The following is a 26611-nucleotide window of genomic DNA, read 5'->3' on the forward strand; positions in this document are numbered from 1 at the left end:
TGCAAGAAATTATACACCCTGTGGTTCCTTCCTAGACCAGATACAAAAATCCCAAGAAATTATTATTCTTATACTATAAACTTTATTTTATGGAAAAACATGCTCTATGCTTGCTTTCTCAATGCTGCCGATGATTGCTGATGCTATGGCTGTATTTCTCTTTAAGCAAGCATAGCTGCTGGCAGAAGTCCCAGGTGAACCTCTATTAGCCAATTTCATCAGCAACCCTAAACAAACCTGCTGAGGAATCAGCTCTGCTAGATCCAATGGGACTCACTTCTGGGGGGTAAATGTATAGGATCGTACTTGCTCATGCACTCAGAATGGGCTGGTTTTGTTGGAATCAAGCCTTGTCAGAGGAATGTGCCACTCTGCTAGGCACCGGCTGATTTCCTTGTTGACCTCCCCGCTGCGACTCCCGGCAGGAAAACAGGCGAGGTCTCTTATCGGCGATCCTCCTCGAACGTGAGGAGAACACACCACTCCTTTCCCCCTCCTCCCTGCTATCCCCAGGGAGGGGAAAGAGACAGACAGAAATATATTTACATGCTTTTATTTCTGTCTTTTGCAGCAGTACAGAGAAACATGTCTGCACTCAAACAGCAGAGAGAATATAGCTCCTCCCATGTACTTCCAGTACAGGTCAGATGACACACTGAGCTAACATCCGGTGCTCAGTACAGTGAATGGACTGCCCCTTTGTTCCCATGGTAACAGTCACAAACATCAACATCCTGTTTGCAGCCATCTGCAGCTGCTGCTCACTGCTGCATTGCTTCTTTTTGGTAACAGGTTTGACACTTGCGCAAAGGCAAATACAGAAGCCACTTGGGCAGTTGCTAGGCATCGTTCTACATACCCACTTCTGCTTCTGACAAATATCCCCAAAATGTGGGGAGCAGAACCCTCCTGGAATATTAAAAGCTGAAGCATGCACACAAGCAAGCATCCCACATGGTTCTGAAACGCCGTTGCCTCATGAAGAAGCATTTTCCCAAAGCGGCTGTGACAAAGTGAGATGTTCCAGTTTGTGTGGAACTTCTTGTGTGCTTCTTTGGATCATGACCAAGAGAACTCTTGGTTTTTGGAACAGTGAGATTGTCTTCTGCAGCCTGTTCTTCAAGAATAAGGAATTCGGAACTAAATGGGTTCCAGCTGCCGCCACCCCTCCATCGCTGCCCCTTTTCACACTGCCAACTCAGCAGTGTGTGTGTGCTGGTGGGGTTCCCTCATTTGAATCCTTACCCAACCAAGTAAACAAGAAGATGAATATGAGGATAAATTATTGGGGGAAACCTGGCAATTAAACTGAGTTTGCTTTGATCAGAAGGCCGATGGAAATATCTCATTCTCATTCTTGTGGACAATAAGTTGTGTCTGTTATACCAACCCATCTAGTAAGAGATGAGCCTTGGAGATCCAGGTCAATTATGAAGTTTCCAGGTCAATACCACACTGTACTAAAAAAGCTGTGCAGAATGCCATTAAGGATGCATAATGTAGTCATGGGAGACTTGACAGATCTGCAGCTGAGGCAAGAAAAAAGTTTACATATGGAATTACATTGTTCTTGAATAATCCTCATGAATAGCCTTTCACCAAGGAGTGTCCACAGCTACATATATGCATCCATACATAAAGTGTCTATAAATTCAGTTAGCTGTGCTAATCTACCCTGTTTACCTGGCTAATGTGTAGATGGAACCCTATAAAATAAAAGAAGTATGGAGCCTCTGATTTCTCTCCCTCTCTCTGCATTGCTTGACATCCTCCATGCTAGTGTCCCTTAAACAGTGGGCCAGAGACCACCAGAGAGCCTCACACCACTTTCAGGTGGGTCCACCCAGTGCCTCCTCACTGGGTTTGTAGTAATTGAATATAATAATATTGAAAAGAAAGAAGAGGAAGAAGAGTTGGAATTCATGACATCTGGAGGGCACTATGTGGCTATCCCTGCTCTACAAGGTCTTGCTGCCTCTTGCTGCATCACTTCCTGCCCATCTATCCCTATATTATGATACTTGGTGTTCCTTTTTTCCTGCTGCATGGCAGGTCTGACCTTGCCTCTAAAAGGGAGAGAAAGAGACTTGTTCAGTCTCCCCTTGGACACTGTATATGGCTTCTGGGCTTTGTTTGGTTTACAATGTCAAAGGATGTGATGGGTGAGTGTAAGTGAATCTGCAGGTCTGCAAAAACCTGCCATAATCTAAGTGATGAAGAGGCAAATTAATAACGTGTTGTCATTTTTCTACCTATGATCACTAGAGCTCAGCTGCCTAGGAAATTGGAAATGAGTGGAGGGCATAGGCAAGAACTATAAAGTGCATATCTCACAGATGTGTGAAAAGACATGCAGCAGAGATAAAAAAAACCCCCATGGAAATTCAGTGGCCAGGCAGAAGTTTTAAAAACCGTGCATAGCCTGGAGACAATGAATAGAGTCAAATGAGTCATTCTGTCTTGGAAGCATTCACTAAAACCTCTGGCATTGGACTGGATACACTTCAAAGTTTTTCTTTTAAAAAGTTTGATGAGCAAAATGAAGTACTTATAAGTTCACACAATACATAATCAGCCTGTGGAAATGATTGTAACATAATGCTTTTCTTTTTTAGGATTTGGCTTGGGATATATATATATATTTATGCATGCTGACTGAGCCTTATCTGATAGCTTGAGGTTGGCAGAAGCAGCGACATAAGAAACAATTCAAAGAACAAAAGAGCAGGAACAAGGAGAGACTAGATTTTAAAATATTGACCTTAACAAAACACGTGGGATATGTGTAACAAACTTTGGTCCATATTGTGAGAAAAATGTACTATTCAACTTCCAGCAGTTATAGCAGCCGCTGGAAATGGCTTCAGCTGATGACCCCAGGGAACAGGTTTGGGAGAAGATGCCCCCTAAGGCAACTTGGCCCCAGATTATTTAGGGCCTTATCAACTTTTCTTGGTAGCAAATTGAAAACCAGTGTTGTTCCTTCAACAGGGGTGTTACACACATGCAGGTTGTGTGTAGCTAAGCACTGCTAAGCACTGCTTGCTGCACCAGCTGCAGGTTCTGGACTAATCTCTAGGGCTGCCCCATATAGAGTACTTTGATGTTGGCCAAAAGCAAGGTCAGGGAACCTTTTTGGCCACACAGGTCAGATTTTTATCTCCTTCCATGGGTCAGCTTTGACCACTCACTTGTCAGTCATCTGCCATCCTAATGACACCAGGTGATGGATACCTGTCAAAGGAAAGCATTTTTCAGAACATTTCCCAAATGCCTATAAATCAGCTGGTTGTTAGATGCTTGGGGAACACTGTGCATGGGGCTTTGCAGGCACTGCCAATCAGCCGTGTCTGCAAAGCCACTTTCAGCCACTTCCAGCTCCACACCTATATCTGACATCAAGTGTAGAGTATGTGGCCATGGGCCTGGAAGCAAATGGGAAGGCCTGGTAGGCCAAAGTTGGCCCTTAGACTGGAGAATTCCTTTTCCCTGGCCTATAGTGTACTCTGCCCTTTGCATATTGGGCAGAACTTAATGGTTTGACAATTGTTGTTCCATAAAATCTTCTCTGGGCAGGACATGACTGTACTTATATTCTGCTTAAAGTTTTGATCTTTCTTTCTCTCGGGTGGTAACACATGCTATTAATACGTTTAGTCCTCAGACTCCATATAACTACTAATAGATGCATGGCACCTTAAAAACTAGCAGATTTATTGTAGCATAAATTTTTGTGGACTGTAGTCCACTTCATCAGGTGCATGAAGTATTATTATCAGTTGGCAGCTACAGATAGGGGGAAAGGAGCCAAATGACAATGAAGGGCAAAAAGTGCAGCATGTGACAGTTCTGTTTGAAGTTGCAGTTAACAAAGTGAACATTCACAATTGCGGAAATTTGTGATAACATTGTCATGCCAGTTTTGCTATGTTAATGAACAACTGTGGATCCATTGTCTTTGTTAAAACCAACACAAATGGCAAAACAACAAAAAAAACCTATTGAAATTTTATTAATGTGTTTATTATATTTCTGTTCTACCTTTCCTCCAAGGTACTCAACAGTTGTTGTCCCCATTGTATCCCCATAACAACCTTGTGAGGGTAGGTTAGGACAGTCAGTGTGCCAGTGTGGTGTAGTGGTTAAGAGCGGTAGTCTCGTAATCTGGGGAACCGGGTTCGCGACTCCACTCCTCCACATGCAGCTGCTGGGTGGCCTTGGGCTAGTCACACTTCTCTAAAGTCTCTCAGCCCCACTTACCTCACAGAGTGTTTGTTGTGGGGGAGGAAGGGAAAGGAGATGCTAGCCACTTTGAGACTCCTTCGGGTAGTGATAAAGCGGGATATCAAATCCAAACTCTTCTTCTCTTCTTCACTGGCTCCAGGTCACCCTGAGAGCTTCGTGTCTGAATGGAGATTTGAACCCTGGCCTTGGAGATCCAAGACTCTGCACCATCTAGCAATTTGTAGTGCAGCTCTAAAATTATTTTGCGGGAGAATAGCAGCTTTCTGGTCTTCAGTAAAGCATCTTGGAAGACTCAAATGCTATCTCACCCACTGACTTCGAATGTGGCAATTTCTAAGATGAGCTTTACCTGCATTTATTCTTCCACTCAGGGACTGTTGTTTGTCCTTTGTGGAATTCAGAAGACCATTGCTGGAGGGTGGTGATATATACTCCACTGGAAGCTGAAGAGGTGAATGAAAACTTGATATGAGGACTGACATGATTAGCTCCTCTAAGCAAGTTGCCATATTGGTTTCTTTCCCCAGGGTTTGATCCCTGTGTTGGTTCCTTATTTATGTGGTTTCTTGTTTCTGGTGAGACGTTGTTTTAGATTAGTTGGCTGCTTAAGCAAGAACAGGGTAGATTGATGATCACTGCTGTGGTTTTACCTGAGATCTGTAGGTAACAAGTCGTGTTCTGTCGCGTTCTTTCTTGCTGGTTTAAGCAACACAACAAGGAGCAATTCTGAAGATACTGTCTATTGCAAAATGTCTGGTTCCTCCACCATGTAACTTCATATGTGTGGTTTTTTTTAGAATTTCCTGCTAGGATTGAAACGTGAATTGTTCACAACTAACCACATTAGAGAGACACAATGCAGTGATCAGAGGCAGACAAGGAAAGTCACCGTAGTTGAATAGAGCCCCTGAGCTCACAACATTTCTATCTCAAGTGTGCTTGACCAGCTCAAAGAATCACTCTTGAAACTTATGTTATCCCCACTCTTTGCTCTTCCAATGCCTCTTGTTTAAAAGAGGGGGGCACTGTTTGGAAGGCAAAAGCTGGAGAAGTAGAAAGATAGATGAGGTACAGATCAGGACAAATCCCAGAATGTCCCTTCATGGCTCATGCTGGTTTTGCATTCTTCACTTTTTTTGTCCACACTGCCAGGGGTCCATCCCTACTGTGGGATCCTGGTGCTGCCGGCATGTGTGTAGCACAGGATGGGATATAGGACACAACATAGCCTAGACTGAAACCCACTATAAATGCTTTTGAGGCTAAGGAAAGCTACTTTTGACTTTATCAGAGCATTAGCCCATTTAGCTCAGTAATGTCTGACCAGCCATGGCTTTCTAGGACCGAAGACTTTCCCAATCCTACTTGGAGATGCCAGCGATTGAAAACTGGGACATTCTGTATGAAAAACATGTGCTCTACATGCTGAGCTATGATCTCTCCCAATGTGACCTTAGTCCCATTATTAAAATAACTCACTCTTTTTGTAGCCCCCCATATTCCACCTGCTTTGGGGTGTTTTGTGTTCTGCCTCTTTTGTTATATTAATGTCTCAGGGAATGTTTCCCAGAATCCAGGTGCTGTTAAAATTCCTAACTGTTTGTTGCATTTGATCTATCATTTCTACAATATTTTTCTAGGTACGACTGTGCCCTCTTGGTAGTGTATTTTTGTTACAAAGTTAAGAAATATATTCCCTGTGCACCGGCAGATTCTCGGAGAAGACAGATTGAAATTTCATTAGAAGGTCTGAAAAGGCAGAAGAATAGCTGCCTTTCCATTTTCTAAATCAGTATGGAATAAATTCTGTCAATCTCTCGTTGCTATATCTTCTTGCATAGATAGTATGGAATGTGGCAAGTGCTAAAAAAATATATGTGTTGATAGTGTTTTTACACCGGTGCACTGGGCAAAGTGCCTGAAGTGGAATCTGTTGGCCCCATCTGTGGCTGTCCTCTCTTTGCTGTTGTGCCTGAAGTCCTCCTTAGGGCAACAGTTATGGAGAGCTGAAGAATCATGCTCTGCTTGGTGTGAGTACAGTGCTCAGAGGCTGCTGAGGAGCTCTAGACTCACCCACACATTGTGACTTCATTTAACATACTTCTCTGTTCCGCCAAGCCGATGACCTATTGGTTAAAGACCTGTTTCCTATCTTTGTCTTCATTCTTCCCATAAAGTGATTCTACCTGAAATTTAAAACTCTAGAAGCAAAAACCTTTCCAAAAACAAACCAACAAGCCATGTAACTGCAGAAGTGGCTTCAATGTAGGATGCAATAAAGTGAAGAAAATGTATGCCCAATTTGTTCCAGTTGTAGATTTCACTTTTTGAGTCTCAGAACCTAGAGCATGCTTTCTCCATAATTTTGAAAGCAAATTGCCTCTGTCTGTTGGCACACGCAGGATGAAAAATAGAAACAGAAAGAAATAGAAACTGTGAAAAACTGTTCTCTGGGTGTTAGTGTCCATGCATCACACAGCTCTTGTCCCAACATAATATAGTCAGTTTAATGGATGATAACAGATGATTTGTTTGTTCAAGGATGAAGGTGGTACATCAGATTCTACAAGAAGTCATTTTAATTCTCACATATTTGTGTTTTTGCTGGTTCCGGTTGCTGATAAAGTGGCTCTGTAAATAGAGAGAGATGTAAATAAATAAATAAAAGGTCATATACATCTACCAAACTAGCATGTTCTGTATTGAGTAATCCAAAAGCTATTATCAGAATTATGCATCCCACTTGCTATGTTGTAACTATAAATATTTTCATGCGTTCTTTTCTGGGGACGCATGATTTGGGCTCTGGCAGAAGAAAGATTAAGCGAGTGTAAATAAGTGTTATATTCTAGTGTAGAAACTACAGACTGGTATTTAACCTTTTATTTTGATGTCAAATTTATATTTAATATAATCTAAATCGGGGGATCCTCTAAAGATAAATTCAAATTTTCACTCATTGATTAGGGTTATCTTAAACTCATGGGGGTTTTATTTTTATTTCATTAAGTTTATGCACTGCTTTATTCTAAAAAACAAACCTGCAAGCAGTTTACAAAAAGATTTTTAAAAAATACAATAAAGATTATTGGAGATTAGGGTTTGCAGATTAGTAATACCTGGTGGTTGATTTTAGACCTGGAGTTAGGATGAATAGACTTTCAAACTGTAAGGGCCCATTATTTTCAAATGTCTAAGATAATTCCGAAAAGAAGCTAAGGCCTGGGATGTTGATGCGTGTTGATAATGTCAAGCCTTTCAACTTGGTTCTGGTGAGAAGGCTCTTTTCCAGAAATGAACCAGAAAATCCAGTAGACCACTTCTGGAACAAATCCATTTCTACTAGAAGGTGTGTTCCAGCACAAGTCACATTAAACCTGTGGAGGGTTTACATGCCATTTAAAGAATAGGAATAACTATTGCCTTTTGCACCAACTGGAATTCTCTCTAGATTCAAGAGTTCTAGATGGGACAGTGCCAGCCTCAAACAAAACAGAATTTACTGTAATCCCTGAAGACAGTTATGTTTCTGTGAATAGTTGCTTAGAGTTTTCTGTCTATAGTTCTTTCCGATCTATGATGGCTTCTCAGAGTTTTGATCTGCCATCCTTTATTGCTGAGTTCTCTTGGGCATATGGTGCTGGCCGTCATTTTAGTGTTTCTTCTTTGCACATTTTTCTCACCAGGCATCATGAGATATACCTCAAAGAACCCATAGAAAGGATTGTTGTTGTTGTTGTTGTTTAGTCGTTTAGTCGTGTCCGACTCTTCGTGACCCCATGGACCAGAGCACGCCAGGCACTTCTGTCTTCCACTGCCTCCCGCTGTTTAGTCAAACTCATGCTGGTAGCTTCGAGAACACTCTCCAACCACCTCGTCCTCTGTCGTCCCCTTCTCCTTGTGCCCTACATCTTTCCCAACATCAGGGTCTTTCCCAGGGAGTCTTCTCTTCTCATGAGGTGGCCAAAGTATTGGAGCCTCAGCTTCAGGATCTGTCCTTCCCCTGAGCACTCAGGGCTGATTTCCTTAAGAATGGATAGGTTTGATCTTCTTGCACCACAGTTCAAGAAGGACACTAACAAACTGGAACGTGTCCAGAGGAGGGCAAACAAAATGGTCAAAGGCCTGGAAACGATGCCTTATGAGGAACAGCTAAGGGAGCTGGGCATGTTTAGCCTGGAGAAGAGGAGGTTAAGGGGTGATATGATAGCCATGTTCAAATATATAAAAGGATGTCACATAGAGGAGGGAGAAAGGTTGTTTTCTGCTGCTCCAGAGAAGCGGACATGGAGCAATGGATCCAAACTACAAGAAAGAAGATTCCACCTAAACATTAGGAAGAGCTTCCTGACAGCAAGAGCTGTTCGACAGTGGAATTTTCTGCCAAGGAGTGTGGTGGAGTCTCCTTCTTTGGAGGTCTTTAAGCAGAGGCTTGACAACCATATGTCAGGAGTGCTCTGATGGTGTTTCCTGCTTGGCAGGGGGTTGGACTCGATGGCCCTTGCGGTCTCTTCCAACTCTATGATTCTATGATTCGGCGATCAGCCTTCTTATATGGCTGTTTTTGGTAGGGAAAACAAGCTATACATGGAAGTCTTTTTGAGCCACTGTAGGCATTGGTATGACTCCTGACTCCTGGCTTTTGCTTTTAACACAATTTGTGAACAACACTCTGAAACTGTGAATCAAATAAAAACCTGGATTAGAACTGGCCATTGAGGCTCCATTGAAATATGGCTGTATATTTTACAGTAAATAAGTTATACTGAAGTGCTTGACCTATGCTACAGGGTCACATGATTATACCACAGAAATCTATGGCCAGCTCATTGATTTTTATGCATTTGAGATGCATTGGTTATAAAATAGGTCTCTATGTGCTAAGTATATTAGAGTTGTGCACAGCGAAATAAATCTCACTGCAGCATTTCAGACAGGAGGCCAATTCACCCCAGATCAATTCAGGCAATACCTTCCATGGAATGAAGCTTCCAAAATTCAGAGAGGTAAGCTACAGGTAAATGGAAGCTCATGCAAAGGAATTTTGCTGGAGCCCCTGCTGAATCCTGCTTGTCTTAAAATCTCATGTTTCTAACTGAAACATGAGGAACATAAATAGCACCACATTTCCAAAAGTCTCTGTATGTGTATGCATGCCACCTGTGAATGGCTGTATTATCAAGGGCTTAACATCACTCTATCAGCCTTTAAAATGACCTTTGGTCTTACATGTCCCTCAAGCAATGATAATTGTGTCTGAATTCTGAAAGCCTTTCTTTAAGCACTCTAAAGAAACAGGATTGTCAAAAATTGTCCAATACTCAAGACTTGACCTCATTTATGCTACTGACATGCTTGCTGAATTAAGAGGTTTTCAAGGTCAGAGCATTGAACAAATGCCTAACTATATTCCACAAACACATTGAATCCCCCCGCCATGCTGTCTGTAAAAGTTGAATCAGAACTGGTCTATGAGAATGTGTCAAGGGTGAATGGGATGGCCTTAATGAAAATCAGACATAAGGAGAACTGATTGATTGATTGATTGATTACTTCATTAAATGGAATGGTAGGTGCTATTCTTAAAGTGCTATTTAGCGATTAAAATATTGTATAATGATTATTGCCTTTTCATGGACCAAAGGTTAGAATCTGCACACACTGAGCTTGGAGCAGATACCTCCAGCTTGAGATGGACAAATGACAGAATTGAAACATTGGAAGGGAGCCTGATGGTCATCTTGCCCAACCCCCTGCAATGCAGGAATTTCAACTACAGCATCCATGACAGATGGCCATCTAACCTCTGCTTAAGAACCTCCCTTCTGAGGGAGTCTGTTCCCCTATCAAGCAACTCTTACTGTCGGAAAGCTTGCTCCGTTTTCCATGTGACAGCCCCTTAGAGTTTAGGTACTTGAAGATAGCCATCGTATCTACTGTCAATCTCCTCTTATCCCTTATCCAGGATAAGCACACCCAACCTCCTCAGCTGTTCCATATAAGGCTTGGTTTCCAGACCCTTGATCATCTTGGTTGCTCTCCTCTGTGCACGTTTAAATTGTGGTATCCAGATCTATTTCTGTTTCATGCCATTTTGCATGTGTTAAGTCTGTTCCGTCCTGGTTCTGTGAAGCAATAAAAAAGGTTACGTTTATTTAAATGCTTATTTTTAAATGTATTTGGATACTTTAAAATGCATTTTGATACTGCTTAGAGCTGAGAACCAAGTCACAACATTCAGAAAACTATGAAATCCACAGCAGCATTCCAATCTGCCTACTAGTCTAAAACCTGTGAATCAGTTGTTTGTTTTGGAATTTGCACACCGAATTCCTCAAGCATCTTGAAACCCCGTTAAACAGTTCAGTTTTGGATAGGAATAAGGCAGAAATTTGGGTTTGGTTTGAATTTTAATGCACACCTATCTTAGGACTTAACAAAACAATAAACGAGCTGAAACCCTAAAAATTCAATGTAATTTCCAATCAAAACATGGGTACAAATACACAGGTACATAGCTGTAAACCTTTCCCTTTTCTTGTGAGGAATCCTATTCGGAAAAGGGAAAAGTTGACAGCTATGCACAGGTACATGGCATGCATATGCATATATTAGTGAAAATGTGCATTAAAATGCATATATTAATGGAAATAACATTCATTATGTTCGTTTGCTTGCCCAAATATGCATTTTTAGGCCTAGATGCGCACACAGAAATATTATAAGAAATGCACTTGGAAATGCTGTTGAATTTTTATGAGGCTTCTATTTAAAACATAAATGGGCAAATTGATGCGGGATTATGCCATAGTTCAGGAAGCTGAGAGAAACTTGAATTGACGCTTTGTGTACAGAAGGTCCCAGGATTAATTCCTGGAATTTCCACTTATGTTCCTGAGACCCCAGAGAACTGTGCTAGTCAGAGTTTTTAGTACTGGACTCGATAAACTACAGTGGTACCTCTGGTTATGAACTTAATTCATTCTGGAGGTTCGTTCTTAACCTGAAACCGTTCTTAACCTGAGGTACCACTTTAGCTAATGGGGCCTCCCACTGCCAGCGTGCCACTCGTGCCCAATTTCTGTTCTCAACCTGAAGCAAAGTTTTTAACTCGAGGTACTATTTCTGGGTTACCAGAGTCTGTAACCTGAAGTGTTTGTAACCCGAAATGTTTGTAACCCGAGGTACCACTGTAATAGCCAATCCTGGCATATGCCATTCAGCAAGCTGCTTTCAATGCAGACTTTGGAAATGGCTTCTGGATTACATCAAAGGGCTGAAAATGAGTGGGAGGAAGTGATGACACTGGCAAGCATCTGCAGAAGGATTTGCACAGTGGCCTTGAATCTGTGGCAAAGTCAGCCATCTTCCACATCACCCAAAAATATATACACCTCTCTAATTATGTGACCTGACATTAAATGCATAAGAACTTTTCTTCTTCTTCTCCTTCTCCTCCTGTTTCTACTTCATTGCAAGAGGACACAAGATTTAACCATGTGAGTAGGACATGGGCTTAGGCTCTAGGTCATTGCACTACGCAGAAGCAGCTCCTACACAGGTGGAGGTAAATTTGATTATGGCCAAAGTACCTGAGGTCAGTTATCAGGTGAACACTTGTGAACTCCATAGGCTTCTAACCTATGCAGCATCCTCAAAGTCACATTCAGGGAGACATTATAAAGAATGGTGATGACAAGGCACCAGTACCCAACTTCCCATCTTTCCCTTAGTCTTTTGTAAAATATATTTCAGGTCGTGATGGTAGATAATTTATATGTCTGCTGTAGACCCTGGCATGCCTTTGTCCTACAGCAGGATACAGTAATGTTTAAATACTTGATGAATATTTAACCAAATGTGGAGCCAAACCTATGACTGATTACTAGGAAAGAGATTCGTATGGACATTGGGGGCACTGATTTAGATACAGTCATCTTTCTGCAGCAGCTCAGCATCGCTCCCCTTTCAGTAATGTTGAATAATGTATGTGTGCATCAAAATGTCTATTGCAGTGGGAAAAAAGAACAGAGGTAGTAAGAAAAGGAAAAAGAAAATCTCGTTACTGCAAATGCAAGTGGGCCCCATACAAATTCGTGAAAATGCTGTTGAACAAGAATCCATTTTAGCTCTTTTATTACAGATCTAAATCTACATTTTTAATGCAGCAGTATCCCAAAGCTGTATCACTTATGCATGTCTACTCAGAATCAAGCCCTACTGAGTTTGGTAGGACTTACTCCCGGTTGTGTGAATAGGTTTGCAAACTTAACCACTGCAGGAGATGGGAAAGTATGTGCTGTTGCAATGCCTTAGATTATAAATGATCCCAAAGATCTTTTATGTTGCCATTACAGGTTTTTCTCCCTTTCTCCATACATAATTTAAGGGTCCAAATAGAGCTACAGAAACATTCTACAAGAGCACAACATCCTTTTTATATCTCATGTGGGACAGAAGAGATTTATGAATGAAGGTTCAAGAAGTTTGATCTATAAAAAGGACTTTTTTTTTACTTTAAACAACTACTGCCGAACTTTACGATGCAGGTTCTAAATCAAGTGAACAACACTCTGCCGTAACAGTGACTATATTCATGTTTTATACGGAAGGAGGAATTTCCTAGACTTCATCTTCATTTTACAGTCCAATCCTATGTATATCTACCCCAAAGTAGGCCTCAATGAGTTCCTCCCAGGTAAGTATGTAAGAAAGAAAAATAATCTCCGTCATGAAATTACCGGATAGCCTTAGGCAAGCTATTCTCTCTGCTTTTTCTTCTCGCTACAATATGGGGCTATTAATGCTAGCCATCCTTAAAGGGATGGTGAGATAATAAAGTGAGTTGAATACTAAGACCATGTCTGTGCCATATATTTAAAACACAGCCAGTCTTAATAGTTCCAGGGAGAGGACTGCTTTCCCTAAGGACACATCCACACCATATATTTAAAGCATGATTATACCACTTCAGTGGTCATGGCTTTCTGCAAGGAATCCTGGGAATTGTAGCATTTTAAGGGTGCTGAGAATTGTAAGGAAACCTCTATCCCCCACCCCACCCTGGAAGCTACAATTCTCAGAATTGGAAGAAGTAATGATTGTTGAACTACTCTGGAAATTGTAGCTTTGTGTGTGGGGGGGGGGCGGTTCTCCTAGCAGCTCTCATCACCCTTAACAAAATACAGTTCCCAGGATTTTGGGGGGGAAGCCATAATACAGTGGTACCTCTGGTTACGTACTTACCGTAATTTGTTCCAGAGGTCTGTTCTTAACCTGAAACTGTTCTTAACCTGAGACACCACTTTAGCTAATGGAGCCTCCCATTATGTCTTGCAAAGATAGATTTTTGGCCTTTTCCTCACTCATGAGATTGGACCTTGTTATTTCTGTATTCCTGTTTTTATAATGCTGCTTTACTGCTTTTTTAATGTCACACCTCTGTTTTTTTATGATACTTGCCTATTGCTTTTTATGTTGCATTTTTGAATTCTGCTTACAAGATTTTCACATATGAAGTGGTTTAGAAATGCTGTTCAGTAAGTAAAAATAAGGAAAGGACTTTCGAGAGAAGCAGGTGGAAGTCTCAGAAGCTGATCATGCAACAGGAAGGTTGGGTGCCTCTCATGAGCCAAAGTAGGTCAGTGACAAATCAGATGAGATGCGAAATGCATGAATTGACAAAATTCTAAACAGGAATTGGAATCGGGACTGTCATCAGAGGAAGTTTTACCCTTTCCCCCCCGACACTCCTTCAAGCTGGTCCATTTCACTCAGCATTGTCTGCAGTGATTGGAAGTACCGGTAGTTCCTTGGCCTTTGGCCAAGGCACAGTCTGACTCCCTCCTTTGGTAATCCTCACAGAACTCTAACCCAATAATTTGATTTTGAACTGATTTTAAAATGAATTGATTTTAGAATGCTGTGTTACTTTTATTGTTGTTAGCCTCTCTGAGCCCGGCTTCGGCTGGGGAGGGCGGGATATAAGTAAATAATAATTATTATTATTATTATTATTATTATTATTATTATTATTATTATTATTATTCTCCATGGTTTCTGCAAGGGAACAATCCCAGTTCTTCCTGGAGATGCCTGGGACTGAACCTTGGACCTTATGCATAGGTCCAATGAGCTACAGCCCATTACCCTTAGGTGTGATGCTCCCATTTTGTCACCTGATTTGGCCCTCAGACTGAGGGAAGTTAGAATATCTGGGCATATCAGCCCATGGCACTGGATTGGCCTGTGAGGCTCATGTGACCCTCCAAGGGTTGGCTGTTGTGAGAATGGCACAGCTCGAACCGCCTACCCGACCAGTTGAGGGAGCCAAGGTTTGATAGGCAGGCTGCTGGTTCAAGTCCAACCAAGCCAACAAAAAAACCCAGGATTTATAAGCAGGTTGCCACTTTTTAAACACAAGAATGCTTTCAATATACAGGAGCAGTCTGCCTCAAGAAACAACATTCCATCTGGATTAAATGTTTTAAAATCATGCCCCAATTTAGGAGGTATAAAAAATTCTCTCTCTCAAACGCATTTTCCCAAAGAGCTCCTAAAAACATGAATATCTCATGCTTGTAGCCTGCTGATTGAAGTTATTTGCTAGTGGTTATTACTGAGCATTTTTTGAAGAAGAGGGATTGATTTGATGGAAACGCTGGCACTTTGTTCTGCTCCTCATGCTGTGATGACATGTTTTTGTCAGCTCCACCACACTACCCCTTCTATATTAAGGACTAATCGCAGATATGGAAACTGCAGCTAACACCTACAAATAGAAGGCTTTCTCCCTATGGGGCAGGAGCATTCCTTAAGCAATTTTTCACCTTCACACAGGTTTTCAGCTTCTAACCATCTGCCGTGCAATTAAGTTATTTTAAAAGTGCTCACATCAAAGCACTGCTCTGGATTTCCACAAAGAGAAGCCAATACTGTACTAAAACAGTACAGATGAAAATAAATAAATCTATCCATTTACTTAGCCCACGGCAAAGAAACAAATAATTTTTCTCCCACTATTTCTTATTGACAAGACACAGCACATTCTGAAAGTGGTTTATAAATAAAATATTTCCTGCTAGCACAAGCCTCTGCCAAACAATGCACATCATCTCAGAGATCTCCTCCCACTCCTTCCTTTTAGGTAAACCTTTTTCGATGCACACTGCTGGGAAAGGGATGGCAGTCTATTTTTGCACATAGTTGTTGATAGAAATTAAAACCAAATGCATCACTATATCAGCACTTGCGTGTGTGCTGAATGCATGCCAGTTTGAAAAAGGGAGTCCCAAAAATCATTTTCAAAAAATGAGAGTCTTCTGCTCAAAAGCACAGGCCAAGACCAGGGGCTAAAAAGTTCTCGTTGTCAGAGATCCCATCTTCTCATATTCTGAGCTGTCACAAAACAATCCCAGAGGCCTAACCCATTTTTCCTTTCTGCTCCTGTGCCTTGATATTTCGTCCCTGCCCATAACCTTTCCCACCATGAAATGTACTGTGTTCTCTTAAAAGACTAGTCCCCTCCCTCTCCTCATTATGTCTGGAATTTTATTTGCATATTTTTTTCCGTCTTGTATTCCACCCCACCCCCAATTTAAAGCACACCTCTTACCGGAAATTTTGGCTTAATCTTGCGTAGAGCAATCCCATGGAGGTGGGAGGTATGAATCTGTTGATCTACAGGAGCTGCAGAATAGGAGAGAGGAGGAGGCATGGCAGTGGGGGCACAAATGAGCAGCAGCATAGGAGGCAACAGTGGCTTTGTAAATGGGCAGAAGGCAGAAAGGGTGCTTAGTCATTGCAATGTGTGGGAGAAGGAAGATGCAGGAATGTGTACATGGGGTGCTTGCACAAAAGCAGGAAGATTGGGAGGTAAGGATATTGGTATGAAAGTGAAAGCAGAGGTGTAAATTGGGGCTGCAGAATAGAAGAAAGAAGTGGTTGTGGGATTGGGGCTGGTGATGCAGGCAGCATAAAGGAAAGTATTCCCACCTTTGGTGGGAATGTCCTACGGTAGCCTCCTTCTGGGAATCTGTGTTTCACAAAATTAACCAAAAGACAGCACAGGACTTATTACCTGTGCCCTCACTGGCAGTGCTAAGTACCATATTTCTGGCAGGCAGAACATCCTTCCAGCTACTCTCCTTTTTTAGAAATATTGCCAACAGGATTTTTTGGGCCTGGTATGTGGATTGGGTCTCCTGCTGCATCCACAAAGGACGATATAAACTTACATAAAATGTGCATGCACTTATTTTCACATGCAAATCTGTACCCTCTTTCATAGGTGATGGTGGTAGGGAGGAGCAGCCTAAATAAATCAGGGTGAAGCAGAAGTAATAAGATGCCTGACAGAATACCAACAGAGGAAGCTTTCCCCATGATTGTCATTCCATACTAGAAAAGCCTTACTCAGTTTATTATCTGCCTCCCACCCAGTTGTTTGTTTGCATCATAAAATGTATACACTGCTTGATTGTAAAAACAAAACAAAACTCAAAGCAGATGACAAAACGATAAAACAATAAAATCAGGAAATATTCACAACCATACTTTAAAGCGTACAAAAGCTAGAATACTGTTTTTTGTTCGTAGAATACTAACCTGTTAAAGGCATGGCAGCCCTGCTCTCCTCCAATACCAACCTTAATCCATGCAAAGAGCTCAAGTACCAGGAGGTGTAAAAATGAGTTATGTTATGGCAGGTATTTCATCTGCTGATCTTTGGTTGGCGATATATTACAATCAGTGCAAGTCCAGGTGCGGAATTTCAAATGTAGGGGGTTAAACGTGATTTAAGATCAACAGCAATTTTGCTCAGATCCTTGTGCTTGGATAAATTCAAGATTTACCTGGTTAAAAAGGAAGCATTCTATTCACTTGCTGTGGTTTTGGAACAGGGGTATTGGCAAAGAAGCTTTCTCTCCCCATTCCACTGATGGAGGCTTTTGCTGGATCAGAGATTATGCTGATTATGCTGGGGATGATTGTGTAGCAATATTAAAGAACACTGTGGTGTGTAGCTGCTGTGGCTCGAAAGGGGGACCACATTATGTACCCAAAGCAGAAAACAAAGATTAGATGTGATGCTACAGCCAGCAAGCTGTCTTCCAGCCATGATAATAAAACAACAACAATGGTAGCTCTCGGCAGAAATAATTGTCAGAGATAAGAGCTTCATGTCAGGAACGAGCCGCAGCCTCCACGTTTCACCCAGCGTACAACATCCCGTTAATGTAAAACATGGTACCTACATTAGACCCAAGCAAAGGTAAGATGAGAGCAGAGAGATTATGTCACTCACATTTGGTTGGCTGGATGTGGCGGGAGTATCTGTGGTTTGAAGCTGAAGGATTTAAAAAGCACCACTTTAGTAACAGACCACCAAAAAGTTCAACAGCTTTCCTTTCCAGATTTTTCTGTTTTCTGGAAGTAGCCTTCAGCACCATTCTTCAAACAAAGGAAACATAAATCAGAGCTCGGGGTAAATAAAACATTCATAAGGCTATGCTGTCTATCATTAGCCAAACCACTTATTGTTATAAGTACCCCGAGTGTCTTTGTATTGCAGCTGAAGCAACATATTTGTGCCAGTCAAGGATGTTAGAAGTATCCAGTAAAGCCACTGTACACAGCTTTTAAGTGGTTACCAATGTATAAATACAGAATAGTTAAATGCTATCAGACACACTGGAAATATTAATGAGCCTCTCTTACAAAGGAATTGAAATATTACATAGTCCATCACTTAGAATCAGAGAATTGTAGAGTTGTAAGTGATCCAAAGGGTCATCCAGTCCTACAAAGAAGGAATTCATAACAGATGACCACCCAACCTCTGCTTAAAAGCCTCCATGGAAGGAGAGTTCACCAACTTCCAAAGAATTCTGTTCTACTGTTGAATAGCTCTTACAATCAGACAGTTCTTCCTGATATGCAGTGGGAATCTCCTGGTTCAAACTCTACAGAGCAGGAGAAAGCAAGGTTGATCCATCTTCCATGTGACAGCCCTTTAGATATTTGAAGATATCTCCTTTTATTCTCATCTTTTGGAGGTTAAACATACCCAACTGCCTCAACCATTCCTTGGTTTTCAGACCCTTGCAGGAATTTCAACTACAGCACCCATGACAAATGACCATTCAACCTCTGCTTAAAAACCTCCAAGGCCGGAAAGACCACAACCTTCCAAAGGACTCTGTTCCATTGTCAAGCAGCTCTTACTGTCAGAAAGCTTGATTCATTTCCCATGTGACAGCCCTTTAGATATTTGAAGATGACTATCATATCTCCTCTCAGTCTCCTATTATCCAGGCTAAGCATACCCAACTCCCTCAACCATTCCTCACAAGGCTTGGTTTCCATACCCTTTATCATCTTGATCACCGTCCTCTGCCCATATTCCAACTTCTCAATATGCTTCTTAAATTGTGGTGTCCAGAACTGGATAAGGTACTCCAGGTGGGGTCTGACCAAGGCAGAATAGAGTGGGACAATTACTTCTCTTGATCTGGACACTATACTTCTGTTGATGCGGCCTAGAATAGCATTACATCAAGGAGCTGGCAGGTGAACACAGGTCATCAACAGGGCAGGAAAGAAATTGAGACACAAAATGCAATTAGCTTTTACTCACAGAAAGTGAATACAGAACACAGTAGAGTTCTACCGGCTTGTCTCATCTAGTTGGCAATGTTGCTGAAAATGACCACTGGCCCCACCTTTCCCTTTGAGCCTCTCACTCTGGATCCTTCCCAAGCAGATGGAGGCTGCAGAGAGGGGGTGGGCTCCTCCTCTGGGCCCACCTGGCCTGTTGCTCAGTAACGTGCAGGACTCTCCTCAAGTGGGTTATTGGGGTGAGAAGAGAGCCAGCAGAATTGGAACTGTCCTGCTGCTGTGTAACAGGGGCAATCCCTGACTCCTCTCCATCTACGTCTGTGCTCACATGGAGACATTCAGCCTCCACTCCTGTCTTGGAAGAGGAGGCATGGTAGAGGTTTATAAAATCATCTGGAGAAAATGGATAGGGTTGTTTTTCCCCCTCCTCTCTCCAAATGCTAGAATTTGCTGTCAGCCCAAGAAGCTGAATGTTGGAAGATTCAGGACAGGGAAAAGAAAGCACATAATATAATAACAACAATAATTATTTCGCCCCCACAAGAGGTAATAGCGACTACCAACTTGAATGCTCCACTACACACAGAACAAGGCTCCCATTAAAAAACAAAGACTGTTGCATTAAGAGAATGACACCAACTTGGACTAGATAGGCCCTTGGTTGGATTCGGTAGGCTCTTCTTATGTTCTTAAGAAGATGTGGACAAGGAGCAAAGAAAGATGGTTACAAAGATAGGACTTGTGTTTACATCCACACACAGAGGACAGACCGTTTACACATTCCTTTAGGTAACTATCCTTATCACAGGGTGGAGAAGCAGTCTCCACCCCATCTCTTTTTACAGATAAGAGTCTCCTTCACCAGCTTGCCTGTATCTGTGGGAAGGCTCTTTAAGGTACCACAAGGACATCATTTCTGCTGCAGCTGACTAAAACACAGCTATTCCACTGGAATTCAGTCCAGAGATGTAGTCATTTAAGTCTCAGTTGAATCCTGCGAAGCTTAAATTGGAATGCCTACGGTTAGGAATTACTGCTTGAAGGTAGAACTATAGAAAAACAAAACAAAACCCTCTCCATGGTTAGCTCGTCCCTTTATTCTCTTTACCTTGATCTGCAGCTTCAAATCCTCTGGCTGCCCACTTTCATATTTAAAGGCTTTATGCCTATCCTTTTCTTTCAAGGACAGTCGTAATTTCACCAGTTGTGTTAACTACAGGGGGAAGGGAGAATGCATATCATAGCAAGACGGTATATGCACTTAGTACATGTCCCAAGGAGAAGGTGGCCGCTGACTCTGTCCTGGAGCACAAAAGGAAGAAGGGAGACGACAGAGCATACAGTTTCGTGTTGCACACTTCAGAAAGCACCACAAGGACAGCGCTAGTAATAAAAGTGGAGTGTAAACTGCCGAATAATTTATTTATATTTTTTTGTTTTGTTAAAAGTGGTGTCTCCCGCTCTTTTTGCCTCAAACTAGCTCCAGTCAATTATTATGAAAAGCTGTGAGCGAGACAAGCCGGTTGTGATGCTTTTGAACTTCACCTGAGCAGCAGCCCTCCCTAGGGGGAAATCTTTCTTGAAAAGCAATGAAAGGGAAGAGAAGGTTAAAATAAAAGTTACAGGGCGTGGGGTGTGGAAGGGGGGGGGGGGAGCATAACAAAGCCACAGGAAGTAGGACAAAAAAGCAGCAATTCCCCCTAGACTTTTAAATGAATGAAGAAAAAGGCTCAGTAATTCATAAGCGAAAGGTGGTTTGAAAAGCTATAGGCATGGCAGCTGTAGCTTCCATTACTACACCTTTATTAACCATCCAGGATGCTGGAGGCATATAATTCTTAAAGACTGAAACCCACCTGATGCCACAGTCATCCTCGAACATAGCTGCTAACACTTTGTAATGGGAGCATTATGCGCTGACAGCTTCCTCCATCAGAGTCTGGCTTCTGTTGTGGGCAGCCTTCATATCCCACAGAGTTGGGGGAGGGAGAACATTCTAGCCAGGCAGCACCTTGTGCGGAAAGGAACGCATGGCTGTCTGTCACAGGTGAGGAGCGCTGAACAGCAATCAAATCTCATCATTCTCTTCCTTACACTCAGGGATTCTTTCCCCCCAGCGGGAATTCACCAGCTGAAATAAATTGCATTATCATTACAACCTGCCCTTCACCCCTAAGGTCCCAGGGTGGGTTACCACAATTAAAACACAACATTAATATTACACCACAATTATTACACTATTTAAAACATTTTAAATTTCAACAACAACGAACATCCAAAATGACTCTGGCTTACTTTTCTCAGCTTCATGAGATGCATGAGAAGCTTTTGGGCTTTATTATTATTTGCTTTAACTTTTTTTTCTTTAGGGTTGTTTCTGAAATATATAGTCTTAACATGTTGAACCTAAGAAATCCTTTTTCTCGCTTAGGTGTCATAGATGTGTGTTGTTATTTTTATTCAGAAGAAAGCATACTCCCAGAATTGTACTGTTTTCTGGACTTCCAAATTCAGTAAGTGTTAGCAAAATTGTACATCTCTGGTTCACAAAATAAAACAATAGGGAGAGGGGGGGCTATGCTGGCCTTTCTTCCTCTGCCACTCCCCCTCCCCAAATTTGGATACCTCTGCAAAATATGGCCTTCACATTATTAGTTTAAAAGTGCTATACTAATACTGCTGCGTTGAATACCAGGTTTCCAGATCTTATCCTGGAAAAATAACCCTAAATTTCTTCACCACTACCAAGTCCATTTGTACTCTATAGATTTGGGACAACAGTGAGTCACCTCATAGGACTTGGAACATAACACAGAGGGTAAAACACTTTTTCACAATAAAAGCTCCATATATATGATTTATAATAGCAATATTTGAAAGTTCCATATAATATTTTTTTATTAAAAAAACCACTAAAACAGCATTAATAAAAGAAATCAAGAATGCTATTGGCAAATTCCTCCCTGGAGACCCAGTATGGATCTCTTTAAATAAGATTGATAATTATCCATTGTTTTTATTGCATAAAGAATTGATCTTGATACTCCTCGTGGCTGCAAAAATGCCTTTAGCTTTAAAATGGAAATGTTCTTTATTGCCTACTAAAGCCCAATGGTATGAAAAAGCCTAGGACTTATTTGCAACAAAAGAGGTAACAGATCAAACTGAAATACTCAACAATATAGCTGGTATTTGTTCTCTCTCTCTCTCTTCCCCTCTCTTCTTATTTCTCTGTAGGCTGTTCACCATAGTAGATGCTTGTGGCCACCAATTAAATTGTCCCCAAAAGTATATTGTTGTTTACCTAGCAATGTTACAGTGTTCAATTTTGTATGAAAAATACTAACACTTCAATTGTGGAAGGGAGATCCATGCATAGTGTGTTCTCATTGGCATTGTGAACCTTATCCAGGCTCCATTGAATTGGCTGGATGGAGATGGCAATTGCCTCTTCATAGCTACTAGTTGACAGAGCTGGAGATGGGACTATCTCCACTGCTTGGGGCTAAACAGTTTTGCATTGTTCACAGTGTTGTTGTCCTTCTTACTTGTCAAATGCAATGACTTAACGGACATCACACATGATGCAAGCATAATTTTTGAGGGCCCACAACCCCGTGAAACTGGTCTCTTCCCACATACATGCGTCTTATCCTGTTACGCAATCTCATGAGTCACAGATAAGGCTTAATGCTTTAATTCTGACATTGCATTTTCTATGTTCATGAAATTGCACCATGGCTCACCTATTTTATTTTATTTTATTTTTAAACATACTGCATGCAGTTTTCTCCAGATGCACTTTCTGGAAAGCCATGGGAGCAATGACCATTTCTGGCATGTCCGATATGTGTGCGACTGTGCACATGTGCATCACGCTGTACCCAGAAGTGAGCCGAAAGCATTGCAGAAATGTCACAAAAAGGGGAGAGCAGAGGTGGAATGGGGTGTTTGAAGGCTTCTTCAGTGGTGTTTCAAATATACGTGATTTCACTTAAATGTCATGCATACCTGAAGGAGCATCTCCACCCCCTTCATTCTGCCCGGACACTAAGGTCCAGCGCTGAGGGCCTTCTGGTGGTTCCCTCACTGGAAGAAGCGAAGTTACAGGGAACCAGGCAGAGGGCCTTTTCCGTAGTGGTGCCTGCCCTGTGGAACGCCCTCCCACCAGATGTGAAAGGAAAACACAATTATCAGATTTTTAGAAGACATCTGAAGGCAGCCATCTTTAGGGAAGCTTTTAATATCTGAGGGACTATTGTATTTTAATCTTTTGTTGGAAGCCGCCCAGAGTGGCTGGGGAAACCCAGCTAGATGGGTGGGGTATAAAAATTATTATTATTATTATTATTATTATTATTATTATTATTATTATTATTATTATTATCATCCCACTGCAAGCATTTTGACTTGCCAGATGGAATGACACCCACCCCACTTTTCTCCCTATATGCTGTTCTGGGGTTTCTCTTGACCCGTTCAGTGCAAATTTGGGGGACTTGGGGAGAGGAAAGGGGAAGGAAAGGGAGAGAAAGCCCCACTGAGCAAACAGAGGTCCTTGCTGAGGGTTTTCACTGAGAGGACTCATTAAATGAATCCTGCCTTTCTTAAAAAGGTAAAGGTAAAGTCCAGTTGCAGACGACTCTGGGGTTGTGGCGCTCATTTCGCTTTACAAGCCGAGGGAACCGGTGTTTGTCCACAGGGTCATGTTTCCGGGTCATGTGGCCAGCATAACTAAGCCGCTTCTGGTGCAAAGGAACACTGAAACCAGAGCAGCACACGGAAACAATGTTTACCTTCCCGTGGGAGTGGTACCTATTTATCTACTTGTACTTTTGGGCATGCTTTCAAACTGCTAGGTTGGCAGGAGCTGGGACTGAGCCACAGGAGCTCACCCCTTCATGGGGATTTGAACCGCCGACCTTCTGATTGGCAAGCCCAAGAGGCTCAGTGGTTTAGACCACAGCACCACCCGTGTTTCTTGGTCTTTAATTAATACAGAAAATGTATATTAATCTAAACAAAAAAAAATTCCTTCCAGTAGCACCTTAAAGACCAATTAAGTTAGTTCTTGGTATGAGCTTTCGTGTGGTATCTGAAGAAGTGTGCATGCACACGAAAGCTCATACCAAGAACTAACTTAGTTGGTCTTTAAGGTGCTACTGGAAGGAATTTTTTTTGTTTTGACTATGGCAGACCAACACGGCTACCTATCTGTAACTGAACGTATATTAATCTACATGCACTTATTACAAGAATCAGAAAAGTTGTGCTAAAAATAAAAACCAGAATCCAGGCAATCCATATTATGTGCTAAGAATAGCAAGCCTGATTCATGTACTTAATCTTTGGTTTTACATTTGTGTGACCTTTCTTGTCATATTATTAGAGTAATTAATAAAAGAAATCAAGAGTCTAAACAAGCAAAAAAGGAAGTTACTTGAATTTTCTAAGAAATGCTGTAAATCCTCACTCCCAACCATGCTCATAATTTCAAGGTCAAGATTTATCTGGTCAAGCGGTGCTAGGGTTGCAAGCAATATTTCCATTTCAGTTACAGTCCTGTTCTCAGTTTCATAAATTTCAAGGCTACAACCTTAATCATAGCGTCTGCCGCTCATATTATTTCTTCACGTAGCATTTTGTGCATTGCCAATTAAGAGTACTTTTTGAAGAATTTTATGCATTGGGTGGTGTGATTAAACATTGCTATGACATTTATAACAGTTAGTGTGCAGTGCTTGTAAAAAAAATTTCTAGTTAAATGCAATTTGAATCCTTTAGGCTCAGTTGTAACTAATTATTCCAAATATTATCATAAGTAGGTGAAAGTAAATTACACTAAATCTACAGTGTGGATCTGATGTCTGCATTTAATACTTATGGATACATCTGTCATCATTTCATATGCACATAAATTTTCACCAACAAATATTGCCATGCATACGGCAATTACATGGTGATAATTTTGCAATATTAATCCTATAACATTAGAAATAATGATGGCTGTAATAAAAGGAATGCCTTGTAATGGAGTCTGATCCACTGATGGACTATTATGGCCTGTTCCTGGGAGTCGCTGCTTGAATGGGGCTTGTATAACGGCCTTCATTTCAACTTGTCTGTTCGTATTTGTCCTCTTGCACCTTAAAAGTTAATAGATGTTGCTGTAATAGGATTCAGAAGAGAGCATAGGAAGCTGCCTTAAGCTGAGTCATAATCACTGCGTCCATCTAACTCTGTACTGTCTACAGATTCCTGTACTGGAATCAGCTTTCCGGGGTTTCAAGCAGAATTCCTCCCAGCCCTCTTGTCCCAGAGAGCCAGTCAGTAAATTTCAAAGTTGGATTTCACTCTTTATTGGCAAAAAAATGTGATCTTCACAGACTTAGCTGAGTTTCAGGCCTAATGAGCACGGCAACTCACTCCCACTGGGTCTTCCTCCATGAAATCAGTGGCTGAGACTTGTGGGATGTAATCCATTGCTGCAGTCAAATGCAACATGCCTTATTTTCCTAGAGTGGGCACAGGCAGGGGTACATCCAGTCAGTGTAACTTCCTGTTCCACTGGTCTGGAGCATCCTCCACCTGCATGTGACCTGGGAGATAGGTGTGGCTCTGACTGACTCCATAAAAAGAGCCGAGTCATGCAGCCATTTTCTCAGTCTTGATTCTTGCTGTCTTGTTGCTGCTCTCATGCAGCCATTTTGTTCTATTAATGTAATTTTGCTGTCTGCTGGCTCTTAGCCAGCAGCACATGAGTTCAGTCTCCATATGAGATTAACTCACACTTGGTTTGTGTAACTGCTAAGAAAAGCCTACCTTTCGAGGATCAAATCGTGAATGAATATGTGAGCAAACGTTTTGTTACTTTACTCAGAAAGATGCTTGTGTCTTTATTCTTTTAGGAGGAATAAAAGGGGACCCCAGGAATAATCTTAACTAAGAGATTCAAACGAATCTGCTAACTAGCTTCCAGGTATATCCAGGGGAATATGCTCTGCTAACATCACTCACTATCGTGAGTGAAGGAAATACTGTATGTCCTTTCGTACTATCCTTAACATTCCCACAAGGTCCCTGCCTACCCACAGCTGTCGAAGTCTCCTCCTCTCCAGGGCTTATCCCAAGCCAATGAAGACTGTGCCTGCGTGCAGCTAAGACCTCCTCTGCCCTTTTCATGCCTCTCCTGGTTCTGTAAGTCACTGGAGGGAGGGGAGCTTGGTGCAGCAGAAGGGGGAGACACCCATGACCAACCGGACTCATCTCTGCCTCTAGACCTCCCTCCTCCCACTCAACTGCTTCAGCTTCTGCCTCTACTTCATGACTCCTCTCTGGTATAGACTTTCCCAATTCACTGAGCCCTGTAACACCTACAGCTCCTTACACCTCCTCTTCCTAGTTTTCTCCTTCTTCTCCTTGTGACCATTCAACCTTGTTCCACCACCACTTCCTGGGATCTGAGCCTTCTTCCCTTGGTGGTTCCCCAGCTGGTTCCGCTCACCATTCCTCTGTCCAACCAGTCCAACCGGGAGATGCTAAAGATTGAACCTGTGGCCTTCTGCATGCAAAGCAGATGCTCTACCACTGAGCTATGGCCCTTCCCTGTAGTTTGACCTTTAGGAGGAACCCTTAAGTGGCATCTTACTGACTGATGTAACCTTCTGAAAAAGATGGGACTACTTCTTCTTCTTCTTCTTCTTCTTCTTCTTCTTCTTCTTCTTCTTCTTCTTCTTCTTCTTCTTCT

This window comes from Podarcis melisellensis (genome assembly GCF_964234715.1).
Source record: "Podarcis melisellensis genome assembly, chromosome: 2".
Taxonomy (NCBI): domain Eukaryota; kingdom Metazoa; phylum Chordata; class Lepidosauria; order Squamata; family Lacertidae; genus Podarcis; species Podarcis melisellensis.